This window comes from Scyliorhinus torazame, chromosome 12, assembly GCF_047496885.1.
Source record: "Scyliorhinus torazame isolate Kashiwa2021f chromosome 12, sScyTor2.1, whole genome shotgun sequence".
NCBI classification, from domain to species: Eukaryota; Metazoa; Chordata; class Chondrichthyes; order Carcharhiniformes; family Scyliorhinidae; genus Scyliorhinus; species Scyliorhinus torazame.
The window spans coordinates 143,758,584-143,781,112 of NC_092718.1; the positions used below are offsets into that span (position 1 = coordinate 143,758,584).

At 51.1% G+C, this 22,529-nt stretch overlaps 1 protein-coding gene across 3 annotated transcripts in view; it reads left to right on the forward strand.

Annotated features, from left to right (window-relative positions):
* The first annotated feature begins 313 nt into the window (after positions 1–313).
* Positions 314–22,529, forward strand: part of LOC140386630 (SH2B adapter protein 2) — a 262,836-nt gene continuing 240,620 nt past the window's right edge. For all 3 annotated transcript variants that reach the window (XM_072469121.1, XM_072469120.1, XM_072469124.1), the window contains exon 1: positions 314–442. The gene's annotated coding sequence lies outside the window, so the exon portion shown is untranslated. The remainder of the gene's footprint in view (positions 443–22,529) is intronic.

Sequence of the window (22,529 nt, forward strand, 5' to 3'; positions counted from 1 at the left end):
AGTCATCCAACAGATCAGTTGCCCAGTCTGGGGAGCTGGGAATCATCAGAGAATCAACCAAAAACTGGCTTCACAGAAACTGCTGTTTTGGAAACTAATGATACCTATTGGGAAACTATTCGTCAACATTTTGCACACTTTTTATTTAAGAAAACTTTTTGTTGGCCATATGTCAACTGCCCCCGAATTCCTGGTCCATGATATCATTAAGGAGACAGCTGTTTCATGCTTAGTGTGTGAGAGAGAGAGGGAGAGAGATACCCGCCCCCAAAGCCGGGACTGGCTAATATTTACACTGCAGCAGTGCGCAGGACAGAACTGAAACTGACAGGGACATTGGACACGAAATTGACCAACTCCAACCATCCTGGGGACAGAAATAAGTGGCAACGGCCAGCGGTGCAACATCTGGAACATGCACTGGGCGTGAGTAAAACAAAAGGTAGCGCCGTGAAACCATTATTTTATTTCAGAAGCGAGATAGCGGAATGACTGAGTTGCAGTGTCGGAGAGCTGGCTGCCTCCATCTGTGATGCGTTTCATCTTCAGGCGGATAGACGGGCGAGAGAAACCCGTGTGGTTAACAATCTGTGGTGGGTTTACTCTTGAAATTGTGTGTGGACTGGAGTTCTTTCAGGATGGGACTCATCTTCAGCCTCAGATCCACATTAGATTCACCCGAGCTTTCATTGTTATTTCCCGTGGTGTAAATATTGAACATCAGCCCAACACAGGAACAAATTAATATTGAGGTTATTGTTCTCCTGAAACAAGATTAACTGCACGGGGGGGGGGAGGGGGGGGGGGCGCATTTCAGACATACAGGAAATATCCCAACGAATTTATGAAATTAAGGACTAATTTTGAACAGTGGTTGTTGAAATGGGCCCAACCTCTAATTCTGGATCTGGATCTTAGGGGAATTGTTCATTTCTTCCTCATCATTTCTGCTTTGCTCTCCTGAACTCGGAGACACAGAAGGTGGTTGTCCTTCCTGGAGTGAGCACAGTGGTGCAGCAGGAAATAAGGAAAGCAAATGGAATGTTGGCATTTATAGCAAAAGGAATTGAGTATGAAGGTAAGGAAGTGTTATTGCAACTATACACGGCATTGATAAGACCGCACCTGGAGTATTGTGCACAGTTTTGGTCCCCTTATTTGAGGAAAGATGTAGTGGCATTGGAGGCAGTTCAGAGGAGGTTCACTAGAATGATTCTGGAGATTGTCGTATGAGGAGATATTGAACAGGTTAGGTCGATACTCACTGGAGTTTAGACGAGAGGTCATAATCATAACAGGTAGCAAATTTAAAACCGATTTGAGGAAAAACTACTTCTCCCAAAGGGCTGTGACTCTGTGGAATTCACTACCCCAGAGTACGGTGGATGCAGGGACAGTGAGTAAATTTAAGGAGGAGTTGGACAGATTTTTAATTGGTAATGGGTTGAAGAGTTATGGAGAATGGGCAGGACGGTGGAGATGAGGCCAGGATGGGATCAGCCATGATCACATTAATGGTATTTAGGCTCAGGAGGCTAATTGCCTTCTCCTGGTCATGTGTTCTAGGGAGGAGATGCGCTAGTTAATTTCCCAATCCAGCTCTTGATCTGTAACATTGTAAGTAGCAGATGAGGAACATATCAGCCATGGTAGAATGGAGGAGCAGACCCGATGGGCCGAATGGCCTACTTCTGCTCCTATATCTTATGAACTTATAATAGTGGGTGACCCTGTTTGTGCGTAGCTCTGCATTCATAGCAGGGAGAGATGGTTTCCCCATCTCCCTCCAAACCTTGTATTCTGAGGAGCCACATTAATGATGTTTATTAAAGACCCAATCTAACTTTGGAGAGGAGTTGGGGTGGGGGCATGTTATAAGGATAAATCCTGATATATTTGTACTGTATTAATGGTGTAAGAAGCATACAGAGTGTGTGTGTGTCTGTCAAAGGAACAGAGTCAGGAAGAGGGTTAAATTAGACAGGCAAAGGAGAGCGACTTTACAGAGGGATCTTTTGTATATTTTATTTCACTGACCCAAGTCACAGGACCGAAGGTCAATGAAAAAAATGTATAAAAGATCTCTGTTATTGTCTCTCTCCTTTGCCTGCCTCTGTTTCATTCTCAGTCAGTCCCTGTTTCTATTTCTTTTGACACGTTCTCTCTCTCTCTCTCCCTCTGCTACTTTTTCAACACCTGTCTTTTCTGCGTTTGTGTTTATACTTTCATACAATCATAAAATTTACAATGCAGAAGGAGGCCATTCGCCCATCGAGTCTGTACAGGCCCTTACAAAGAGCACCCTACTGAAGCCCCTATCCTATCTCCGTAACCCAGTAACCCTCACTTAACATTTTTTTGACACTAAGGGCAATTTATTATGGCCAATCCACCAAACCTGCACATCTTTGGACTGTGGGAGGAAACCGGAGCACCCGGAGAAAACCCACGCAGACACAGGGTTTCCCCAGGGTAGAGGGGTCAATTACTAGGGGGCATAGGTTTAAGGTGAGAGGGGCAAAGTTTAGAGTAGATGTACGAGGCAAGTTTTTTACGCAGAGGGTAGTGGGTGCCTGGAACTCACTACCGGAGGAGGTAGTGGAGGCAGGGACGATAGGGACATTTAAGGGGCATCTTGACAAATATATGAATAGGATGGGAATAGAAGGATACGGACCCAGGAAGTGTAGAAGATTGTAGTTTAGTTGGGCAGTATGGTCGGCACGGGCTTGGAGGGCCGAAGGGCCTGTTCCTGTGCTGTACATTTCTTTGTTCTTTGTTTGTTTGACACAGGGCGAACGTGCAGACTCCGCACAGACAGTGACCCTGCCGGGAATCGAACCTGGGACCCTGGAGCTGTGAAGCAACTCTGTTAACCACTATGCTACCGTGCTGCCCTTTGACTCTTTGTGTAATTTGTATTTTACTCTGTATCTCACACTCCATATATCACGTTATATGTTCATGGACAGATACAAAAATTAATTGAAAATGCGATTAGAATTGTAAAGTGGTGGAAGTGAAGCTCTTGTTATGTAAAGATCTGTGTACAGCATTCAGTTCTGCATTCATACCTAGAGGGATATATTGGCCTTGGACAAGGTGCAGCACAGATTCACCAGAATCACACTGAGGCTAAAAAGACTGATTAGGATTGGATTTGATTTATTGTCATGTGTACCAAGGTACAGTGAAAAGTATTAAACATAGAACTTAGAACATACAGTGCAGAAGGTGGCCATTCAGCCCATCAAGTCTACACCAACCCACTTAAGCCCTCACTTCCACCCTATCCCCGTAACCCAGTAACCCCTCCTAATCTTTTTGGTCACTAAGGGCAATTTATCATGGCCAATCTACCTAACCTGCACGTCTTTGGACTGTGGGAGGAAACTGGAGCACCCGGAGGAAACCCACGCAGACACGGCGAGAACGTGCAGACTCCGCACAGACAGTGACCCAGCAGGGAATCGAACCTGGGACCCTGGCGCTGTGAAGCCACAGTGCTAGCCACTTGTGCTACCGTGCTGCCCTATTGTCCTGTGTCCAGTCCAGACAGACCATTCCATACATGAAAAAAACATAGGACATACAAAATACACAATGTAAATACATAGACACAGGCATCGGGTGAAGCATGTGTAGTACTACTCAGTAGAGAAGATACGTAGAGAGATCAGTTCAGTCCATATGAGGGTCATTCAGGAGTCTGGGAACAGCAGGGAAGAATCTGTTTTTCAATCTGTTAATGCGTGTTCTCAAACTTTTGAATCTTCTGCCCGAAGGAAGAAGTTGGAAGAGAATTGGGAGGGGTCTTTGATTATGCTGCCCAATTTCCCAAGGCAGCGTGAGGTGTAGACTGAGTCAATGGATGGGAGGCAGGTTCGTGTGATGGATTGGGCGGTGTTCATGACTCTTTGTAGTTTCTTACAGTTGTCATGCGAGGGTACCTTTAAGACATGGATGTTTAAGCAATGTACCTTTAAGAAAACAGTGATGTCAGAGAGTGGGTGGAGCTGGGCTTTAGCTCAGCCATTTTGCAGGCTTTTAGTTTCAGTTTTGGAAAAAGAGCTTGTGTGTATCTGTGGGTTTCCAGAGAGCTGCAGATTTTGCAGTTTGGTTTTGCAGTTGGAAAAAGCAGCTTGTGTGTGTCTGTGTGGGTCCAGAGAGTTGCAGGAAGAAAACAAGGTGCTGCAGCTGAAATCAACCAAGCTGATATATCTCTGTCATTCTACAGAAAATATATATATCCTTTAACCTGATGTGATACTGTTTAAAAGTGTTAAGTCTCTCGGAAGTTTGAAGGAACATTTTAAGGAGTTATTTACTGTTGCAATATTTTCTGAGTTATCTTTGAAGTAAGGGGTGTTAAGAGATCCAATGTTTATTTAAGATGTTAAGTTGAGTTCATGGAATAAACAGTGTTTTGCGTTTGAAAACCCACGTGTCCATAATTGTAATCCCACACCTAGGGAAAAGCCGCGTGCTCGGAAAAGCAACAAATCCATTAAAGGGAGAGGTTGGTTGAACTCCATGATACATTTTGGGGTTCTGAAAACGCCTTGCCCATAAGAATTGGGGGCTCGAGGGGCATAAAAGTCTATCTATTGGATTGGCTTTTGTGAACTTAAAGACAGTGAAGGATTGTTGCTTTTCCGGTGTGGTATTTTAGTTTAAGTGGGGAGGGTGTTGTGAACAATGGTTCTTTCAGAGGCTCAGAAGTTGTTGGGGGTGGAGAATATCACACGTAGTACTTTACGGACAGAAACAAAACGCAGACTGTTAGATTTGGCAAGAACATTGCAGTTACCATTACCTGATAAAATGTGAAAAGATGAGGTAATTATAGCGGTGGTTAAGCATTTGAAGTTGCCTGAGATAGAGTTTGACTCATTGGAAATGGCAATAATTCAGTTGCAAATTTAACAAATGGAACATGAGAAAGAATTAAAGCGGCTGGCATATAAGAGTGAGAGAGGAAAAAGAAAGAGAAAGAGAGAGAGAGGAAAAAGAAAGAGAAAGAGAGAGAAAGGAAAAAGAAAAGGAGAGAGAAGAAAGGAGAAAAGAAAGGATAGCCCGAGCAGAAGAAAAAGAAAAAGAAAGGGCGATACAGATCAGGGAAAAAGATAAAGAGAGGGAGTTTGAACTTCAGGAAATGGCCATGAAACATGACATTCAGTTAAAATTGGCAGACGTAAAGGGAAACGTACAGTTGGATGACAGTGATGAGGATAGTGAGAAAGAGCGTCATAGTCGAAGGCTTGGTGGGAATCTATTTAAATTTGTCCAAGCATTGCCAAGGTTTGACGAGAAGGAAGTGGAAGCCTTTTTCATTTCATTTGAGAAGGTAGCTAAACAAATGAAATGGCCACAGGACAGGTGGGTGTTACTGATTCAAACAAAGCTGGTAGGTAGAGCTAGTGATGTGTTTGCATCACTACCGGAGGAGGTATCTAGAACGTATGAGGAGGTGAAGAAATCCATCTTAAGTGCATATGAGCTAGTGCCTGAAGCTTGCAGACAAAGGTTTAGAAATTTAAGGAAATAATTTGGTCAAACATACATGGAGTTTGAAAGGCTCAAACAGAGGAATTTTGATAGGTGGATAAGGGCTTTGAAAATAGACCAAACGTATGAAGCTCTCAGAGAAATTATACTTTTGGAGGAGTTTAAAAATTCAATTCCTGATGTAGTGAGAACTCATGTGGAAGAACAGAGGGTTAAAACTGCGAGATTAGCAGCGGAAATGGCAGATGAATATGAATTAGTTCATAAATCAAAGATTGGTTTCCGACATCAGTTTAAGCCAGTGAGGAATAGATACTGGGGACATGAGAAATACTCAAGTGGTAAAGGTAAAGGCAATCTGATGGGAGACAATAAAGAGAGCGTACCTCAGATTAAAAAAGAAATCCAGGAGGATGGAAAAGAAATGAAAAGTTTCAAATGTTTTCACTGTAATAAAGTAGGCGATGTAAAGTTACCGTGTGTTGGTGGTTGAAGAAAAGCACTGGGAAGGCTGATGTGGTAAAACAGGATAAAACAGTGGGGTTTGTTAGAGTGGTAAAGGAAAGCCCAAGGGAAGTGAAGGAGGTGTAAACGATTGTACAGCCTGTTCAAGAAGTAATTGTTAAGAAGGTGCCAGATGTCTTTAAACAATTTACTTGTGTGGGTAAAGTTTACTCATGTGTATCAGGAGGAGCAGGTAAAGAAGTCACAATTTTAAGAAATACAGGGGCTAGTCAATCTTTAATGGTAAGAGATGAGGAATTATGTAGTTTGGGAAGAATGTTGCCAGAAAAGGTGGTGATATGTGGAATTCAGGGTGAGAGGAGTAGCGTTCCATTATATAAGGTAAGGTTGAAAAGTCCAGTGAAGAGTGGTGAAGTGGTAGTAGGAGTCATAGATAAACTATCTTGTCCAGGAATACAGTTTATCTTAGGTAATGATATAGCTGGATCGCAGGTGGGAATGATGCCTACTGTGGTTGATAAGTCAGTGGAAAGTCAGTCAAGGTCATTGAAGGACAACTATCCTGGGATTTTTCCGGATTGTGTAGTAACAAGGTCGCAAAGTCACAGGTTAAGACAAGAGGAGAAATCATAGAGTGAAGATGAAGTTGAAGTGCAATTATCAGAAACAATTTTTGATCAGATGGTTGAAAAAGAACAAGAACAGGTGGAGGATGAGGCGGATATTTTTAGTTCAGGAAAATTGGCGGAGTTACAACAGAAAGATGTAGAAATAAAACGGATATATCAGAGAGCATATACGGAAGAGGAATCTGAGAGTATACCAGAGTGTTATCACCGTAAAAACGATGTCTTGATGAGAAAATGGAGAACTGTACATATGCAGGTGGATGAAAAGTGGGCAGAAGTTCATCAAGTAGTATTGCCGGTAGGGTATAGAAAGAGGTGTTGCGAGTTGCACATGAGGTACCAGTGGGAGGTCATTTGGGAATAAGGAAAACTCAACTAAAATCCAGAAACATTTTTATTGGACTGGACTACATAAAGATGTAGTTAAATTTTGTCAATCATGTCACACATGTCAAGTGATAGGGAAACCTCAAGCAGTGATAAAACCAGCGCCCTTAATACCCATTCCAGCATTTGAGGAACCTTTTACAAGGATCCTAATCGATTGTGTCGGACCGCTTTCTAAAACAAAAAGTGGGAATCAATATCTTTTGACTATAATGGATGTGTCTACTAGGTTTCCAGAGGCAATTCCAGTATGTAATATTACAGCTAAAAGGATTGTGGAGGAGTTACTTAAATTCTTTACTAGATATGGTCTACCCACAGAAATTCAATCGGATCAAGGAACAAATTTTACTTCAAAGTTATTCAAAGAAGTTATGGATAGCTTAGGAATAAAACAATTTAAATCAACTGCATACCATCCAGAATCACAGGGAGCATTTGAAAGGTGGCATCAAACGTTAAAGACAATGTTGAGGGCGTATTGTCAAGATTATCCAGAAGATTGGGATAAAGGAATCCCATTCGTATTGTTTGCAATTAGGGATGCACCGAATGAGTCTACCAAATTTAGTCCTTTTGAACTAATTTTTGGTCATGAGATAAGAGGACCACTTAAATTGATTAAAGAAAAATTGGTGGGTGAGAAATCGGAAATTACACTATTGGATTACGTGTCAAATTTTAGGGAAGGATTAAATAGAGCAGGTGAATTGGCTAGACAACATTTGAAAGTTGCACAAAATGTGATGAAACGGGTAGCGGACAAGAAATCCAAAGTTCGTAGTTTTGCCAGTGGGGATAAGGTTTTAGTGTTGTTACCAGGGGTAGGGGAGCCTTTAAAAGCTAGGTTTTGTGGACCATATCAGATTGAAAGGAAATTAAGTGAGGTGAATTATGTGGTAAAAACACCAGATAGAAGGAAGACTCACCGAGTGTGTCATGTGAATATGCTTAAAAGGTACTTTGAAAGGGAAGGAGAGAAAAAGGAGGTTTTAATGATTCTAACTCAAAGTGATGAACCAAATACAGATGACTGTGAATTTGACATACCTCAAATTAAATTGGAAAATGAGGATGTTCTTAAAAATTGGGATGAATTGTTAAGTTACCTTCCAGAGGAAAAACAAACTGACCTGAAAGAGTTATTGATATCACATGGGCAAGTTTGTAGAGATAAATTGGGAAGTACTAAAATGGCTATACATGATGTAGATAGGGAAATGCTGTTCTTATCAAACAACATCCATATGACTTAATCCTTTAAAATTGGCACAGGTTAACAGAGAGATTGAGAGTATGCTGAAGAATGGCATAATTGAAGTGGGTTGCAGCCAATGGAGCTTACCCATAGTAATGGTACCTAAACCAGACGGTACCCAACGGTTGTGTGTGGACGATCGAAAGTTGAATGCAGTTACAAGAATGGACTCTTATCCTATCCCACGTTTGGAGGATTGCATTGAGAAAGTGGGACAATCCGCTTTTATTTCCAAATTGGATTTACTGAAAGGTTACTGGCAAGTACCTTTATTTGAAAGGGTGAAGGAGACTTCAGCTTTTGTGACTCCAGATGGGATATACCAATTCAAAGTTATGCCATTTGACATGAAAAACGCCCCAGCAACAATTCAACGGTTAACTAATACAGTTGTTTCAGGATTACCCAATTGTGCGGTGTACATCGACGATCTGGTACTTTTCAGCCAGACATGGAAAGAACATTTAAAACATCTGAAGGAGTTATTCGATCGACTTCAGGAGGCGGGTTTGGTGATAAACCTAGCCAAAAGTGAATTTGGAAAAGCCCAAGTCACTTTCCTTGGCCATACAATCGGTCAGGGTCGAATGGTCCCACGGGATGTGAAAACGAAAGTTATTGGGGAGTTGCCGATACCCTCGACATAACGGGAAATAATGCGATTTCTTGGTGTGAGTGGATTTTACCGGAAATTTGTACCAAATATTAGCAGTGTGGTCGCTCCACTGACGGACTTGCTCAAGAAGCGTAACAAATTGCAGTGGACAGCGGAGTGACAACAGGCATTTGACGGCCTGAAGGCGGTGTTAACCACTGCTCCTGTGTTAGCCATCCCAAATTATACCAAACCATTCAAAGTGGCTGTTGATGCGAGCGATGTGGACGTAGGTGCGGTGCTTCTACAAGACGACGACGAAGGGCTAGAGCGGCCTGTTGGTTATTTTTCAAAGAAATTGAATTCTCACCAGAAAAAGTATTCGACGATTGAGAAGGAGACTTTGAGTTTGGTGCTGGCTTTGCAACATTTTCACATTTATGTGACCAGCAATCCATCTCACACCGTTATATATACTGATCATAATCCGTTGACATTTTTGGAGCGATTCCGGAATAACAATGCAAGGCTGTTTCGCTGGAGTTTATTGTTACAGCCATTTCATTTAAAAATAGTACATGTGGCAGGACGGGAAAATGTGGTAGCCGATGCTTTGTCATGAATGTGATCAATCGAGAAGGATTTTGGTTAGAGGAAGAAGAACAAAGAAAAATGGACTATATTATTATACCTGTTTGCGTGTGTTGTTTTCTTTAAATGAAAATGTATATTTACTGTGTACATTTCTTAGTGGATGGTGTAAAAGTGAAAAATGAAACCATCTTGAAGTTGATGGCTTATTTTTTTGGGGGGGGGAGGTGTCATGCGAGGATACCGTTAAGACCTGGATGTTTAAGCAATGTACCTTTAAGAAAACAGTGATGTCAGAGAGTGGGTGGAGTTGGGCTTTAGGTCAGCCACTTTTTTAGTTTCAGTTTTGGAAAAAGAGCTTGTATGTGTCTGTGGGTTTCCAGAGAGCTGCAGATTTTGCAGTTTGGTTTTGCAGTTGGAAAAAGCAGTTTGTGTGTATCTGTGTGGGTCCAGAGAGCTGCAGGAAGAAAACAAGGTGCTGGAGCTGAAATCAACCAAGCTAATATATCTCTGCCATTCTACAGAAAATATATATATCCTTTAACCTGATGTGATACTGTTAAAAGGTGTTAAGTGTGTTGGAAGTTTGAAGGAACATTTTAAGGAGTTATTTACTGTTTCAATATTTTCTGAGTTATCTTTGAAGTAAGGGGTGTTAAGAGATCCAATGTTTATTTAAGATGTTAAGTTTAGTTCATGGAATAAACAGTGTTTAAAAACCCTCGTGTCCATAATTGTAATCCCACACCTAGGGAACAAGCCGTGTGCTAGGAAAAGCAACAAATCTATTAAAGGGAGAGGTTGGTTGAACTCCATGATACATTTTGGGGTTCTGAAAACACATAACACAGTCTTGGGCCGAGCAGTTGCCATACCAGGCTGTGATGCAGCCTGATAGGATGCTTTCTATGGTGCATCTGTAAAAATGGGTAAGAGTCAATATGGGCATTAGTTTCCTTAGTTTGGTGCTGTTGTGCTTTCTTGGTTGTAGCGTCGACGTGGACCAAGACAGATTATTGGTGCACACCAAGAATTTTAAGTTGTCAACCATCTCCATCACGGCACCATTGATGCAGACAGGGGTGTGTACAATACTTCACTTCCTGAAGTCAATGACCAACTCCTTAGTTTTGCTGACGTTGAGGGAGAGATATTTTGTTGTTACACCTCGTCACTAGGTTCTCTATCTACCACCTGCACTACGACTTACTATTGTTCAAGATCCGACCAACTATGTCATCGGCAAACGTGTAGATGGAGTTGGAGCCATATTTTGTCCCACAGTTGTGTGTGCATAGGGAGTATAATAGGGGGTTAAGTATGCAGCCTTGCGGCCCTGTTATTGATGTAATGGAGAGGGCAGCATCCGGGATGGAGCGGGGCAGTGTCCGGGATGGAGTGGGGCAGTGTCCGGGATGGAACGGGGCAGAGTCCGGGATGGAGCGGCGCAGTGTCCGGGATGGAGCAGGGCAGTGTCCAGGATGGAGCGGGACAGTGTCCGGGATGGAGCGGAGCAGTGTCTGGGATGGAGCAGGGCAGAGTCCGGGATGGAGAGGGGCAGTGTCCGGGATGGAGTGGGGCAATGTCCGGGATGGAGCGGAGCAGTGTCCTGGATGGAGCGGAGCAGTGTCTGGAATGGAGTGGGGAAAGGAGCACTGTCCTGGATGGAGCGAGGCAGTGTCCGGGATGGAGCTGGGCAGTATCCTGGACGGAGCGCGGCAGTGTCCTGGACGGAGCGAGGCAGTGTCCTGGATGGAGCGACGCAGTGTCCAGGACGGAGCGAGGCAGTGTCTGGGATGGAGCGAGGCAGTGTCTGGGATGGAGTGAGGCAGTGTCCGGGATGGAGCGAGGCAGTGTCTGGGAAGGAGCGAGGCAGTGTCCGGGACGGAGCGAGGCAGTGTCTGGGATGGAGCGAGGCAGTGTCTGGGATGGAGCGAGGCAGTGTCCGGGATGGAGCGAGGCAGTGTCCGGGATGAAGCGAGGCAGTGTCCGTGATGGAGTGAGGCAGTGTCCGGGATGGAGTGGACGCAGTGTCCTGGATGGGCTGCGCACAGTGTCCTGGATGGAGGGATGAAGTGTCCGGGATGGAGTGGTGCAGTGTCCAGGATGGAGTGGGCGCAGTGTCCGGGATGGAGCGGGGCAGTGTCCGGCAAGAATCGGGGCAGAGTCCGGGATGGAGCGGGGCAGTGTCCGGGATGGAGCAGGGCAGTGTCCTGGATGGAGCTGGGCAGTGTCCGGCAAGGATCGGGGCAGAGTCCGGGATGGAGCGGGACAGTGTCCGGGATGGAGCGGGGCAGTGTCCGGGATGGAGCGGGGCAGTGTCCGGGATGGAGCGGGGCAGTGTCCTGGACGGAGCGGGGCAGTGTCCGGGATGGAGCGGGTCAGTGTCCGGGATGGAGCGGGGCAGTGTCCTGGATGGAGCGGGGCAGAGTCCGGGATGGAGCGGGGCAGTGTCCGGAATGGAGCGGGGCAGTGTCCTGGATGGAGCGGGGCAGTGTCCTGGATGGAGCGGGGCAGTGTCCTGGATGGAGCGGGGCAGTGTCCTGGACGGAGCGGGGCAGTGTCCGGGATGGAGCGGGGCAGTGTCCTGGATGGAGCGGGGCAGTGTCCTGGACGGAGCGGGGCAGTGTCCTGGACGGAGTGGGGCAGTGTCCGGGATGGAGCGGGACAGTGTCCGGGATGGGGCGGGGCAGTGTCTGGGATGCAGCGGGTCAGTGTCCGGGATGGAGCGGGGCAGTGTCCGGGATAGAGTCAGGGCAGTGTCCGTGATGGAGCGGATCAGTGTCCGGGATGGAGCGGGGCAGTATCTGGGATGCAGCGGGGCAGAGTCCGGGATGGAGCGGGGCAGTGTCCGGGATGGAGCGGGGCAGTGTCCGGGATGGAGCGGGACAGTGTCCGGGATGGAGCGGAGCAGTGTCTGCGATGGAGCGGGGCAGTGTCCGGGATGGAGTGGGGCAGTGTCCTGGATGGAACGAGGCAGTGCCCGGGACGGAGCTGGGCAGTGTCCGGGTCGGAGCGAGGCAGTGCCTGGGATGGAACGAGGCAGTGTCCGGGATGGAGCGAGGCAGTGTCCGGGACTGAGCGAGGCAGTGTCCTGGAAGGAGCGCCGCAGTGTCCTGGACGGAGGGAGGCAGTGTCGGGGTCGGAGCGAGGCAGTGTCTGGGATGGAGCGAGGCAGTGTCCGGGATGTGGCTGGACAGTGTCCGGGATGGAGCGGAGCAGTGTCCTGGATGGAGCGGAGCAGTGTCTGGAATGGAGTGGGGAAAGGAGCACTGTCCTGGATGGAGCGAAGCAGTGTCCGGGATGGAGCTGGGCAGTGTTCTGGACGGAGCGCGGCAGTGTCCTGGACGGAGCGAGGCAGTGTCCTGGACGGAGCGAGGCAGTGTCTGGGATGGAGCGAGGCAGTGTCTGGGATGGAGTGAGGCAGTGTCCGGGATGGAGCGAGGCAGTGTCTGGGATGGAGCGACGCAGTGTCCGGGACGGAGCGAGGCAGTGTCTGGGATGGTGCGAGGCAGTGTCTGGGATGGAGCGAGGCAGTGTCCGGGATGGAGCGAGGCAGTGTCCGGGATGGAGCGAGGCAGTGTCTGGGATGGTGCGAGGCAGTGTCTGGGATGGAGCGAGGCAGTGTCCGTGAAGGAGTGAGGCAGTGTCCGGGATGGAGTGGACGCAGTGTCCTGGATGGGCTGCGCACAGTGTCCTGGATGGAGGGATGAAGTGTCCGGGATGGAGTGGGCGCAGTGTCTGGGATGGAGCGGGGCAGTGCCCGGCAAGAATCGGGGCAGAGTCCGGGATGGAGCGGGGCAGTGTCCGGGATGGAGCAGGGCAGTGTCCTGGATGGAGCGGGGCAGTGTCCGGCAAGGACCCGGGCAGAGTCCGGGATGGAGCGGGGCAGTGTCCTGGATGGAGCGGGGCAGTGTCCGGGATGGAGCGGGGCAGTGTCCGAAATGGAGCGGGGCAGTGTCCTGGATGGACTGGGCACAGTGTCCTGGATGGAGCGGGGCAGTGTCCGGGATGGAGCAGGACAGTGTCCGGGATGGGGCGGGGCAGTGTCTGGGATGCAGCGGGTCAGTGTCCGGGATGGAGCGGGGCAGTGTCCGGGATAGAGTCGGGGCAGTGTCCGGGATGGAGCGGATCAGTGTCCGGGATGGAGCGGGGCAGTATCTGGGATGCAGCGGGGCAGAGTCCGGGATGGAGCGGGGCAGTGTCCGGGATGGAGCGGGGCAGTGTCCGGGATGGAGCGGGACAGTGTCCGGGATGGAGCGGAGCAGTGTCTGCGATGGAGCGGGGCAGTGTCCAGGATGGAGTGGGGCAGTGTCCTGGATGGAGCGAGGCAGTGCCCGGGACGGAGCTGGGCAGTGTCCGGGTCAGAGCGAGGCAGTGTCTGGGATGGAACGAGGCAGTGACCGGGATGGAGCGAGGCAGTGTCCGGGACTGAGCGAGGCAGTGTCCTGGAAGGAGCGCCGCAGTGTCCTGGACGGAAGTAGGCATTGTCGGGGTCGGAGCGAGGCAGTGTCTGGGATGGAGCGAGGCAGTGTCCGGGATGTGGCTGGACAGTGTCCGGGATGGAGCGGAGCAGTGTCCTGGATGGAGCGGAGCAGTGTCTGGAATGGAGTGGGGAAAGGAGCACTGTCCTGGATGGAGCGAGGCAGTGTCCGGGATGGAGCAGGGCAGTGTCCAGGATGGAGCGGGACAGTGTCCGGGATGGAGCGGAGCAGTGTCTGGGATGGAGCAGGGCAGAGTCCGGGATGGAGAGGGGCAGTGTCCGGGATGGAGTGGGGCAATGTCCGGGATGGAGCGGAGCAGTGTCCTGGATGGAGCGGAGCAGTGTCTGGAATGGACTGGGGAAAGGAGCACTGTCCTGGATGGAGCGAGGCAGTGTCCGGGATGGAGCTGGGCAGTGTCCTGGACGGAGCGCGGCAGTGCCCTGGACGGAGCGAGGCAGTGTCCTGGACGGAGCGAGGCAGTGTCCTGGATGGAGCGAGGCAGTGTCCAGGACGGAGCGAGGCAGTGTCTGGGATGGAGCGAGGCAGTGTCTGGGATGGAGTGAGGCAGTGTCCGGGATGGAGCGAGGCAGTGTCTGGGATGGAGCGACGCAGTGTCCGGGACGGAGCGAGGCAGTGTCTGGGATGGTGCGAGGCAGTGTCCGGGATGGAGCGGGGCAGTGTCCTGGATGGAGCGGGGCAGTGTCCGGGTTGGAGCGCGGCAGTGTCCGGGATGGAACAAAGAACAAAGAACAAAGAAATGTACAGCACAGGAACAGGCCCTTCGGCCCTCCCAGCCCGTGCCGACCATGCTGCCCGACTAAACTACAATCTTCTACACTTCCTGGGTCCGTATCCTTCTATTCCCATCCTATTCATGTATTTGTCAAGATGCCCCTTAAATGTCACTATCGTCCCTGCTTCCACCACCTCCTCCGGTAGCGAGTTCCAGGCACCCACTACCCTCTGCGTAAAAAACTTGCCTCGTACATCTACTCTAAACCTTGCCCCTCTCACCTTAAACCTATGCCCCCTAGTAATTGACCCCTCTACCCTGGGGAAAAGCCTCTGACTATCCACTCTGTCTATGCCCCTCATAATTTTGTATACCTCTATAAGGTCTCCCCTCAACCTCCCTCGTTCCAGTGAGAACAAACCGAGTTTATTCAACCGCTCCTCATAGCTAATGCCCTCCATACCAGGCAACATTCTGGTAAATCTCTTCTGCACCCTCTCTAAAGCCTTCACATCCTTCTGGTAGTGTGGCGACCAGAATTGAACACTATACTCCAAGTGTGGCCTAACTAAGGTTCTATACAGCTGTAACATGACTTGCCAATTCTTAAACCAATGCCCCGGCCAATGAAGGCAAGCATGCCGTATACCTTCTTGACTACCTTCTCCACCTGTGTTGCCCCTTTCAATGACCTGTGGACCTGTACTCCTAGATCTCTTTGACTTTCAATACTCTTGAGGGTTCTACCATTCACTGTATATTCCCTACCTGCATTGGACCTTCCAAAATGCATTACCTCACATTTGTCCGGATTAAACTCCATCTGCCATCTCTCCGCCCAAGTCTCCAAACAATCTAAATCCTGCTGTATCCTCCGACACTCCTCATCGCTATCCGCAATTCCACCAACTTTTGTGTCGTCTGCAAACTTACCAATCAGACCAGTTACATTTTCCTCCAAATCATTTATATATACTACAAAGAGCAAAGGTCCCAGCACTGATCCCTGTGGAACACCACTGGTCACAGCCCTCGAATGAGAACAGCATCCTTTCATTGCTACTCACTGCCTTCTATGGCCTAGCCAGTTCTGTATCCACCTTGCCAGCTCACCCCTGATCCCGTGTGACTTCACCTTTTGTACTAGTCTACCATGAGGGACCTTGTCAAAGGCCTTACTGAAGTCCATATAGACAACAACCACTGCTCTACCTGCATCAATCATCTTAGTGACCTCCTCGAAAAACTCTATCAAGTTAGTGAGACACGACCTCCCCTTCACAAAACCGTGCTGCCTCTCACTAATCCGTCCATTTGCTTCCAAATGGGAGTAGATCCTGTCTCGAAGAATTCTCTCCAGTAATTTCCCTACCACTGAAGTAAGGCTCACCGGCCTGTAGTTCCCGGGATTATCCTTGCTACCCTTCTTAAACAGAGGAACAACATTGGCTATCCTCCAGTCCTCCGGGACATCCCCTGAAGACAGCGAGGATCCAAAGGTTTCTGTCAAGGCCTCAGCAATTTCCTCTCCAGCCTCCTTCAGTATTCTGGGGTAGATCCCATCAGGCCCTGGGGACTTATCTACCTTAATATTTTTTAAGACACCCAACACCTCGTCTTTTTGGATCACAATGTGACCCAGGCTATCTACACCCCTTTCTCCAGACTCAACATCTACCAATTCCTTCTCTTTGGTGAATACTGATGCAAAGTATTCATTTAGTACTTCGCCCATTTCCTCTGGCTCCACACATAGATTCCCTTGCCTATCCTTCAGTGGGCCAACCCTTTCCCTGGCTACCCTCTTGCTTTTTATGTACGTGTAAAAAGCCTTGGGATTTTCCTTAACCCTATTTGCCAATGACTTTTCGTGACCCCTTCTAGCCCTCCTGACTCCTTGCTTAAGTTCCTTCCTACTTTCCTTATATGCCACACAGGCTTCGTCTGTTCCCAGCCTTTTAGCCCTGACAAATGCCTCCTTTTTCTTTTTGACGAGGCCTACAATATCACTCGTCATCCAAGGTTCCCGAAAATTGCACTATTTATCCTTCTTCCTCACAGGAACATGCCGGTCCTGTATTCCTTTCAACTGCCACTTGAAAGCCTCCCACATGTCAGATGTTGATTTGCCCTCAAACATCCGCCCCCAATCTATGTTCTTCAGTTCCCGCCTAATATTGTTAGAATTAGCCTTCCCCCAATTTAGCACCTTCATTCTAGGACCACTCTTATCCTTGTCCACCAGTACTTTAAAACTTACTGAATTGTGGTCACTGTTACCGAAATGCTCCCCTACTGAAACATCTACCACCTGGCCGGGCTCATTCCCCAATACCAGGTCCAGTACCGCCCCTTCCCTAGTTGGACTGTCTACATATTGTTTTAAGAAGCCCTCCTGGATGCTCCTTACAAACTCCGCCCTGTCTAAGCCCCTGGCCCTAAGTGAGTCCCAGTCAATATTGGGGAAGTTGAAGTCTCCCATCACCACAACCCAGTTGTTTTTACTCTTTTCCAAAATTTGTCTACCTATCTGCTCCTCTATCTCCCGCTGGCTGTTGGGAGGCCTGTAGTATACCCCCAACATTGTGACTGCACCCTTCTTATTCCTGATCTCTACCCATATAGCCTCACTGCCCTCTGAGGTGTCCTCTCGCAGTACAGCTGCGATATTCTCCCGAACCAGTAGCGCAACTCCGCCTCCCCTTTTACATCCCCCTCTATCCCGCCTGAAACATCTAAATCCTGGAACGTTTAGCTGCCAATCCTGCCCTTCCCTCAACCAGGTCTCTGTAATAGCAACAACATCATAGTTCCAAGTACTAATCCAAGCTCTAAGTTCATCTGCCTTACCCGTAATGCTCCTTGCATTAAAACATATGCACTTCAGGCCACCAGACCCGCTGTGTTCAGCAACTTCTCCCCGTCTGCTCTGCCTCAGAGCCACACTGTCCCTATTCCCTAGTTCTCCCTCAATGCTCTCACCTTCTGACCTATTGCTCCCGTGCCCACCCCCCTGCCATGCTAGTTTAAACCTTCCCGTGTGACACTAGCAAACCTCGCGGCCAGGATATTTATGCCTCTCCGGTTTAGATGTAACCCGTCCTTCTTATACAGGTCACACCTGCCCCGGAAGAGCTCCCAGTGGTCCAGATAATGGAAACCCTCCCTCCTACACCAGCTGTTTAGCCACGTGTTTATCTGCTCTATCTTCCTATTTCTAGCCTCACTGGCACGTGGCACAGGGAGTAATCCCGAGATTACAACCCTCGAGGTCCTGTCTTTTAACTTTCTGCCTAGCTCCCTGAACTCCTGCTGCAGGACCTCATGCCCCTTCCTGCCTATGTCGTTAGTACCAATATGTACAACGACCTCTGCCTGTTTGCCCTCCCCCTTCAGGATGCCCTCTACCCGTTCGGAGACATCCTGGACCCTGGCACCAGGGAGGCAACATACCATCCTGGAGTCTCTTTCACGTCCACAGAAGTGCCTATCTGTGCCCCTGACTATAGAGTCCCCTATTACTATTACTCTTCTACGCTTTGACCCTCCCTTCTGAACATCAGAGCCAGCCGTGGTGCCACTGCTCTGGCTGCTGCTGTTTTCCCCTGATAGGCTATCCCCCCCGACAGTATCCAAAGGGGTATATCTGTTCGAGAGGGGGACAACCACAGGGGATTCCTGCACTGACTGCCTGCCCTTTCTGGTGGTCACCCATTTCTCTGCCAGCACCTTGGGTGTGACCACATTTACATAACTGCGATCTATGACGCTTTCCGCCACCTGCATGCTCCTAAGTGCATCCAATTGCTGCTCCAACCGAACCATGCGGTCTGTGAGGAGCTCCAGTTGGGTGCACTTTCTGCAGATGAAGCCATCCGGGACGCTGGAAGCCTCCCGGACCTGCCACATCTCACAGTCAGAGCACAGCACCCCTCTAACTGACATTGCGTCAATTAATTAAAATTAAAATTAAAATTTTTTTTTATTGAATTTTTTTTTAAAATTTCAAAGTTACTGTTAACTATCTGTTTCCTAGCACTAGATTTCTAATAGAAATGCGAAAGCTAACTATAATACTCTCCGATCTCTGGCTTAGATATCCCTCTAAATTATAATTAAGTAATTATGTTTAATTAGTTACCAATGCTCAATTTTTTAAATTTAGTGTAGAATCCCAACCAGCCACTCAGGCCACAGCTTTTCTATGATGTCACTTCAGTTTCCCCCGACACACACGATTTGAAAAAGGTATAAAAGTAAAAATGAGTAAAAATCACTTACTTACCTTCTTAGTGTTAATAATAAAATATGGTACTTCCCTCACACCAATGGGTTTTATTATTAGGTTAGAGGAGGAGGGCGGGTGGGAGACACTACACGTGTAGTGTCTCGGGTTTCCTCTCCACCAGAATTTACTGGTTGGGGGGAGGGGGGGGGGCCTTCCCAGAAGTCCGCGGGTCGAACTTCCGGTTCCCGCCTTACATAAAAAAAATAAAACAGAAAAAAAGAACAGACACGGGACCAGGTAAGGGTTTTTAAAGTCACTCCTCACCTCCCAGAAGGCCCCTGCGCACCGCTGCCGCCGAAATTCAAAGGGCTGCTCCTGCAAAAGTAAGGGTTTTTGAAGTCACTGGAGCGGGGCAGTGTCCTGGATGGAGCTGGGCAGTGCCCGGGATGGAGCGGGGCAGTGTCCGGAATGGGGCGGGGCAGTGTCTGGGATGCAGTGGGGCAGTTTCCGGGATAGAGTCGGGACTGTGTCCGGGATAGAGTTGGGGCAGTGTCCGCGATGGAGCGGGGCAGTGTCCGGGATAGAGTCGGGGCAGTATCCGCGATGGAGCGGGGCAGTGTCCGGAATGGGGCGGGGCAGTGTCTGGGATGCAGTGGGGCAGTTTCCGGGATAGAGTCGGGACTGTGTCCGGGATAGAGTTGGGGCAGTGTCCGCGATGTAGCGGGGCAGTGTCCGGGATAGAGTTGGGGCAGTGTCCGCGATGGAGCGGGGCAGTGTCCGGGATAGAGTTGGGGCAGTGTCCGCGATGGAGCGGGGCAGTGTCCGCGATGAAGCGGGGCAGTGTCCGGAAGGGAGCGGGGCAGTGTCCGGGATGGAGCGGGGCAGTGTCCGAGATGGAGCGGGGCAGTGTCCGGGTGGAGCAAGGCAGTGTCCGGAATGGAGCCGCACAGTGTCCTGGATGGAGCGGGGCAGTGTCCGGAATGGAGCAGGGCAGTGTCCGGGATGGAGCGGGGCAGTGTCCAGGATGGAGCGGGGCAGTGTCCGGGTGGAGCAAGGCAGTGTCCGGAATGGAGCTGCACAGTGTCCTGGATGGAGCGGGGCAGTGTCCGGGATGGAGCGGGGCAGTGTCCTGGATGGAGCGGGGCAGTGTCCTGGATGGAGCGGGGCAGTGTCCTGTATGGAGCGGGGCAGTGTCCGGGATGGAGCGGGGCAGTGTCCTGGATGGAGCGAGGCAGTGTCCTGGATGGAGCGGGGCAGTGTCCTGGATGGAGCGGGGCAGTGTCCGGGATGGAGCGGGGCAGTGTCCTGGATGGGGCGGGACAGTGTCTGGGATGGAGCGGGGCAGTGTCCGGGATTGAGCGGGGCAGTGTCCGGTACTGAGTGGGCAGTGTCCGGGATGGAGCGCGGCAGTGTCCTGGACGGAGTGGGGCAGTGTCCGGGATGGAGCGGGACAGTGTCCTGGATGGAACGATGCAGTGTCCGGGATGGAGCGGGGCAGTGTCCTGGATGGAGCGGGGCAGTGTCCTGGATGGAGCGGAGCAGTGTCCGGGATGGAGCGGGGCAGCGTCCGGGATGGAGCGGGGCAGTGTCCGGAATGGAGCGGGGCAGTGTCCTGGATGGAGCGGGGCAGCGTCCGGGATGGAGCGGGGCAGTGTCCGGAATGGAGCGGGGCTGTGTCCTGGACGGAGCGGGGCAGTGTCCGAAATGGAGCGGGGCAGTGTCCGGGATGGACCGGGGCAGCGTCCGGGATGGAGTGGGGCTCTTTCCGGGATGGATCGGGGCAGGTTCCGGAATGGAGCAGGGCAGTGTCCCGGATGGAGAGGGGCAGCGTCCGGGATGCAGCGGGGCAGTGTCCAGGATGGAGCGGGGCACTTTCCGGGATGGATCGGGGCAGTGTCCAGAATGGAGCGGGGCAGTGTCCGGGATGGAGAGGGGCAACGTACGTGATGGATCGGGGCAGTGTCCGAAATGGAGCGGGGCAGAGTCCGGGATGGACAGTGGCAGTGTCCCTGAAGGAGTGAAGCAGTGTCCGAAATGGAGCCCGGCAGTGTCCTAGATGGAGCGGGGCAGTGTCCCGGATGGAGCGGGGCAGTGTCCTGGATGGAGCGGGGCAGTGTCCTGGACGGAGTGGGGCAGTGTCCGGGATGGAGCGGGGCAGTGTCCGGGCTGGGGCGGGGCAGTGTCCGGTACTGAGCAGGGAAGTGTCCGGTACTGAGCGGGGCAGTGTCCGGTACTGAGCGGGGCAGTGTCCGGGGTGGAGCGGGGCAGTGTCCTGGATGGAGCGGGGCAGTGTCCGGTACTGAGCGGGGCAGTGTCCGGGATGGAGCGGGGCATTGTCCGGGGTGGAGCGGGGCAGTGTCCTGGATGGAGCGGGGCAGTGTCCGGGATTGGGCGCGGCAGTGTCTGGGATGGAGCGGGGCAGTGTCCTGGACGGAGTGGGGCAGTGTCCGGGATGGAGCGGGGCAGTGTCCGGGATGGAGCGGGGCAGTGTCCGGGATGGAGCGGGGCAGTGTCCGGGATGGAGCGGGGCAGTGTCCGGGATGGGGCAGGGCAGTGTCTGGGATGCCGCGGGGCAGTCTCTGGGATAGAGTCGGGACATTGTCCGGGATGGAGCGGGGCTGTGTCCGGGATGGAGCGGGGCTGTGTCCGGGATAGAGTCGGGGCAGTGTCCGCGATGGAGCTCAGCAGTGTCCGGGATGGAGCGGGGCAGTGTCCGGGATGGAGCAGGGTAGTGTCCGGGATGGAGCGGGGCAGTGTCCGGGATGGAGCGGGGCAGTGTCCGGGTGGAGCAAGGCAGTGTCCGGGATGGAGCTGGACAGTGTCCGGAATGGAGCGGGGCAGTGTCCGGGTGGAGCAAGGCAGTGTCCGGAATGGAGCTGGTCAGTGTCCGGAATGGAGCGGGGCAGTGTCCGGGTGGAGCAAGGCAGTGTCCGGAATGGAGCGGGGCAGTGTCCTGGATGGAGCGGGGCAGTGTCCTGGATGGAGCGGGGCAGTGTCCGGAATGGAGCGGGGCAGTGTCCGGAATGGAGCGGGGCAGTGTCCGGAATGGAGCGGGGCAGTGTCCGGAATGGAGCGGGGCAGTGTCCGGGATGGAGCGGGGAAGTGTCCGGGATGGAGCTGGGCAGTGCCCAGGATGGAGCGGGGAAGTGTCAGGGATGGAGCGGGGCTGTGTGCAGGATGGAGCGGGGCAGTGTCCGGGATGGAGCGGGTCAGTGTCCTGGATGGAGCGGGGCAGTGTCCGGGATGAAGCGGGGCAGTGTCCGGGATGGAGCGGGGCAGTGCCCAGGATGGAGCGGGTCAGTGCCCAGGATGGAGCGGGGCATTGTCCGGGATGGAGGGGGGCAGTGTTCGGGAAGGAGCGAAGCAGTGTCCGGAATGGAGACCGGCAGTGTCCTGGATGGAGTGGGGCAGTCTCCGGAATTGAGCGGTCCAGTGTCCGGGATGGAGCGGGCCAGTGTCCGGAAGGGAGCGGGGCAATGTCAGTGACGGAGTGGGGCAGTGTCCGGGATGGAGCTGGGCAGTGTCCGGGATGGGGCGCGGCAGTGTCTGGGATGGAGCGATGCAGTGTCCGGGATGGAGCGGGGCAGTGTCCTGGATGGAGCGGTGCAGTGTCCGGGATGGAGCGGGGCAGTGTCCTGGATGGAGCGGGGC